Raw genomic sequence first — 6,085 nt, 5'->3', positions numbered from 1 at the left:
GGCTGCCCTGGGGGCAGAGCCAAGAGCTTGGCCTGAGTCATCCAGGGTCCAACAAGAGCAGCTTCTCCTCCGCTCCCAGGTGGAGCCAAGGTTTACCCACCTGACAGTAACCGTCCGCAGCTGGCACTCCTGCAGCTCAGCCTGTTTCTCATATGGTCTTTGTGTCAATCTCCCCTGGGGGAATTCTAGCCCTCATGCACTAATGCTACATTCATCCAGTGCCCCTGACATCATTATGGTGAACAGAGAGATTCCGTTTTTATGAATTCCCACTTTAAATGAGAGGAAACCAAAACACAGAAAGACTGAGGTCAAAAACCAGCACTCTGGAGATATCTGGAATGAAGCTGGGCCAGTTTTTTTTCACGCAAGAAAGCTCTATTCTGGTGGGGACGATAATTTTTCAGAGCAGCAGCTCCTGATCTAAAATGCATCCATTATCTCAAAGGATTTTCAGATAGTCTCAAATTCCCAAGACAGAATGCAAAATAAAGCCCAAAGGAAAAAATTGAAGAAAATATGCACACAAGAAATATTTTTTTTCAAAATCCCTTTGACATGGGGTTTTAAAGAGGTGACTTGAATTTCTGCCCTCGCCATAGAAACTATGTTGATTGGTTTATTATGAAATACTTAACAAATTGACAAGATAAACATACAAGAAGAAAAACAAGAGCTGCTGAGGTCACAGTGTTCTGATACCTCAGTAAGTCACCATTTAGGGCAACCTCACCATAGGGGGTCACAAAGTGTCCCTCCAAAAGATGCACTCACCTGGAACCTCACAAGGTAACTGCTTAGTCTATTTCAGCTGCCATAGCAAATTGCCACCAACTGGTGGGCCTAGAAACAGCAGAAATGTATGGCTCACCGCTCTGGAGGCTGGGTGTTCAAGATGCTGCCAGGGTGGCTGGGTGTGACAGAGGCCCTCTTCCAGGTGCAGACAGCTTCCTTCCTGCTGTCCTCACCTGGCAGAAGGGGAGAGGGAGTTCCCTAGGGTCTCTCCTATAAGGGCACTAACCCATCCGGGCAGCTCCACCCTCGTGATCTAGTCTCCTCCCAGAGGCCCACCTCCCTACACCATCACCTTGGGCGTTAGGATTTCAACAGGTGAATTTGAGAGGGCAGTGACCTGATTCACAATAAGGGACTTTGCAGATGTAAATACGGTAGGGTTCTCCATATGAGACCTTCCCTAATTAGAGTGGGCCCTACTTCTAGTGGTGGGTGTCCTTGTAAGACATGTAAAAGGAGAAGGCACAGAGGAGAAGGCGATGTGAGAACCGAGGGCGAGATTGCAGTGATGCTGCACTGTCTCCATCTGCAAGGGCTGTTGAGTGAAGAAGAAAGACATCAAACCAGGCACTCTGGGCAGTGAGTCTATCTGTGGGGGAAGTGGCTGGGCCCTTGTGCCTCTCTGGGGTACCCAGCAGAAGCCACTGAGCCATCAGGATGGGTTCATTGAGGATGCAGAGAGCAGGGACAAAGGCGGGAGCTCCTCACTGTCTCCCTCCACGCTGTGGCTCCAAGCTGTCCTGGGTTTGAGCTGACCTCATCTTTCTCACCCCCAATGAGGGAATCAGGGAAAACTCGGGAGCAAACTTCTTAGGAATATAGAGCAGAGAGAGGGAGAGGCGTGGATGGAAATTCGAGGCCTCTGAGGAGACTGAGCAAGACACTGAAAGGGGCATGGTCAGATTCGAAGTTGCTTCCATTGGGGGGAAGGCCATCCCCAGGACAGCTGGTGCTGCCTGCCCTCTGCCCACCACACCTGTGGCCCATCCAGAGTCTGAGGTCGGGTCTGTTAGGGCAGCTGGGGTTCCCACCCACATGGGAGCTTCTCCTTCAACTTGGGTCAGGAATTTGTTTTCAGAGTCGCCCCTGCACAAGCCTGTTCCTCATTGGCCCGTTTGTTTTGTGTTCTATTCATGTCCTGACACACAGGACAGCTCTCCCGAGAGGAAGGCAGGGGACTGACTGGGAAGTGGCAGGACAGGATGCACAGTGAGCAAGGGGCCCAGCACTGCGACCACACATACAGAGACCCCAACACCCTCCAAAAGGCACGCAGCAGGCTCACCAAGAGGGTGCTGCTGTGCACTTCATGTCGTAGGGTCAGGAGCATGTGCTCCCCCACAGAGAAACCCATGGTTGGCACCTGGCCAGGGTTCCACATAAAGACAAGGAGCCCCAACCCATCTCCACAGGGCACCCTGGGAAGGCGTCCCGGTCTGCTCCCCATCCTGGCCCAGGCCTGTGCTGACCCAGATCAAACCTTCCAGGACTGCTGGTATTCTTGCTTCCCCTTATCTCCCAGCCACGTGGTCCCCTCAGCTCCACACATCCAGGTACAAAGTCAGAATCAATGGGGACACACAAGCCTGCCATACCTGCATTTTAGCTGGAATAAAACCTTTCTTAGTAATGACTTGATGGGTCTGGCCCTACAGAGGTGGAAGCCGATCCAGCGAGAGCCCAGCAGTGAGTGGGCAGGTTGAAAACCCACAGCTCTAAATTGGACCCATTTCCAGCTTTCACATTCAGTGCTCCTTATCTCTCCCGCCTTCCCCCCTTCATCCTCACCCCATCCGAGTACACTCCCGGGCTGTGATGGTTTTCAATCAGCATGAGCTGGGAACCGTGCCTATGACAGCACTGGAGGGAAGTCTGTCCTCCCCTCGGTAGTTAAACCTGCCTCCCATGCCAGCCCTGCCCAGATGCCAAGAGGTAGTCCTCCTCCTGACTTTCCTTCAGGAGCTCATCCTGCCCTCCCCATGCGGAGAGGTGCCTGGTAGGGACACTGCCACATTCACACCACAAAGCCTCTGCAACACCTGCTTGAGGCAAAAATCGGGATTCTTTTTTCATTCCCTCCACCAAGAAGGCTTCCTGCCTCCCCATGCCTGGCAGACCCAAGCAATCCTTTCTCCTGTCCGCAGCACTGCACCTGGGTGTACGCCAGCCCCTGGAATAACACTTTTTTCTCAGTCCACCAGCTCCTTGAGAGAAAGAACACAGGGTGTCTGTGTTTGACTCTGGGCAATAGTTCCCCACTCACTCACTCATCCATTCAATCATTCATTCATTCACTCACTCACTCTTCCATTCACTTGGCCATTCATTCATTCACTTGGATGGGCTTCAGTGGCACCAGCTCCTGCCCTGGACATGAGAAGGAGCAGTGAGGAGACAGGTGAGGCACCGCTCCTGGAGCTCACCCATGTCAGGAAAGCTGACACCCAGGTATGTGCAGTGATGAAATTTATGCACATGTTAATGGAAAATGCCCAGCTCCAACTATAAGATGACTAGATCTTAACAACATACTTTTGAGAGAAAGAAAAACAGGTTTTACATACACTTTGATCTCATGGGCATTAAACAAGGAAGATGAGAGTCTTTTCTATTGGCAACATGCATAAGCAGTGTGTGCCTACCATACGATTACACACATGCACACATTCCACCCATTTATACCTCTAAGGTGTTCACCCACCTTCCCAAATGATCACAACCACATCAGCTAACGTTTGCTGAGGGCCTTCTCCACCAGGCCGTGTCCAGAGAAATGATCGTCTGCACCTTCTCTTTCTGTCACCATGTGAAGTGGCCCCAAGTACCTGACAAATGCCCCTTCTCCTCAGGACCTGGACCAGGGCAGCCTGGCTCATAGGAGGAGAATCCAACTCCTTTGGCCAGCACCCTCCCTGGTCTCCTCTTGTCCCTGAGACTCAAGGAGCCAGGCTGGCCTCACAACCCAAAGAGCAGGACTGAGTTGGCCACGCTGCTGGACGCCCTCCTAACTTGTACTATGGGAGTTTATGTGTGACGCACACAGGGCCCAGGGAAGGCAGAGTGGCAACCTCTCCCCAGTCTCCCTGGAGGCTGACCTCAGAAAGAATGGAGCCACAGCACAAGTGGAGGCCCAGCCCCCCAGGCCCTTGCAGCCGGGGGTCTTTCCAGACAAGACAGGCTGGAGCCGCGGCAGAGACCACACTTGGCACGTGGCCCCCAGCGCCGTTCTGCCCCATTGCCTCATGGCGAAATGAAAATAATAATAATTCCTAAGACTTTCAGATTCTGGCCCCAAAGTACTTTTCCAGGAACGTACTCTGAAAGAATGCCATAGAAAATATGGTTCCTGTGACACTAGACTTCAGACATCCTAGTGATTTAGAGGGCGAGATCGCTGAGGGGCTTCTGGAAGAATTTTTTTGTTTCTGACATTTCAGAAGAAAAAACACACCTTTGAGCTGAGCCCGTTCCATCAGCATTCAAAATTTCACGTGAGCGTTGCTTGGCCAGCGCTTGTTACAAGTATAAAGGAAGTATTGGCTGTGAGGGTCTGTCTGGCTCTCTGCAGTCGCTCCCCTCCTAAGGGGAAGTCGGATCTCAAGGTGGTGTCTAAAGTACAAAGTCTTGTAAGATTTCTGTAAAGCACAGAAGAAAATATTCCAGCACAATCCATGTATGTGAGTGAATCACAAAGCATTTCTTGGGGTATATGAGATGGCTCCAGGATGCGTGTACAGACTCTAGGTAGAGTGTAGATTCACCCAAACATGCCCCCATGCATGGAGCAGTTATTGAGTGCCCACTGTGTGCCTGGTACATGCTAGGCCCAGGGAAGGAGAAAGGAAGGGTGGAGGCTGTGCCCTGCAGCCGCTTGTCCATTCAGTGGAGACTCACACAGTTGCCTGGACAGGGGCCATGTGGAGTGAGCGCCCAGAGGGACACAGCGGGTGCAGGGCCACACTTTCATCCTGACACTGGCCGGCACTCAGTGACACTTGAGTTCTCAGATGAGAAGAGTTTTGCCTTGTCTGAGGGAGGAATTAAAGCTGCTCTTTTCTCACAAATTGACCATGAAGCTACAAAATGTAGGAGGAAGAACTGGCACCTCAGCCTCCCTGAACACAGCAGCAGTTCTGAAAATTCAATTCAAAAACCCTCGTCAGCTGGCAGGGTTTCCCACGGCTGTTGATCTAAATTCTCATTCCTACCCACACATCTTTTGCAGCAAAATGTTGAAGAGAATGATACCTTTAGCATTGCCCTCATCCTTCCCTGGGAAACAACATTAAACAATGAAGAAAAATACTTAATTCTCTCAAGAAAATAGCAAATATTCCTTGTGTTGTAGATGGTGGCCCTGCCTCCTCTTCCCCACATCCAGCCACACAGGGAGCAGTTGGGTCCCAGTCAGTGGGCGCGTCGCTGGGAAGCCAGCTCTAGGCCCGCTGACGCCTCATCGAAGACCTGCCACAGCCGCATGACAGTGATACTGTATCTTATGGGTAAGGAGACAGGACGATGGGCTAGGTTAATACTCTGCCTTTTTAATCTATTAATCTTCCACCTTTGGGACATGATTTTAAATCCACTCCAGAGCAAAGTGACTGAAAATCATTCTGGTCTGACAGTTTTAAAAGATCACAAGTGAAATGTGTTAAGAAGATCTCAACCCTCTGGTGCTACACCAATGGCTTCTGGAAGTTTCCCTCACCCTGGCAATGGTTCTACATCCTCCCATTGGGAGTCTGAAGCAGACAATCATGCACCGACAAGAAAATGTTCCTTTTAGACAGGGTTAACGGGAGGAGCGCCTATTTTGTCAGAATAATCTGGGTCCTGTGTGCTCATCACTGTGGGTGTAAAGATGCTCAGAGTTCCTGGGAACATTTGCTTCCTCCTTCCCCAGGTGATTTCTGCTGTCACATGATGCAGCTGGCAGGGGACGGGGGAGGGGGGTACAGGTCTCCCTTTGTAGACAGAGTCATGCTATGTGACAACATGTAAAACATTTTTTAAAGCTTAAATTTTGATGACACAGAAGCAAAATGTGTCTGCATTTTTTTTAAAGATTTTTTAATTGTTTTTTCTAGAGAGAGAGGGAGAGGGAGAGAGAAAGAGAAACACCAATGTGTGAGTGAAACATCAATCAGCTGCTTCCTTCCTGGATTTCGGCTGATTTACCGAGGATCAAACTGAAACCCATGCATGTGCCCTTACTAGGAATTGAACCAGCAACCTTTTGGTGTATGGGACAATGCCCAACCCACTGAGCAACACAGGGAGCTGCGTC

The sequence above is a fragment of the Myotis brandtii genome, unplaced genomic scaffold, assembly GCF_000412655.1.
Source record: "Myotis brandtii unplaced genomic scaffold, ASM41265v1 scaffold115, whole genome shotgun sequence".
Taxonomy (NCBI): domain Eukaryota; kingdom Metazoa; phylum Chordata; class Mammalia; order Chiroptera; family Vespertilionidae; genus Myotis; species Myotis brandtii.
This window is presented reverse-complemented; position numbering follows the sequence as displayed.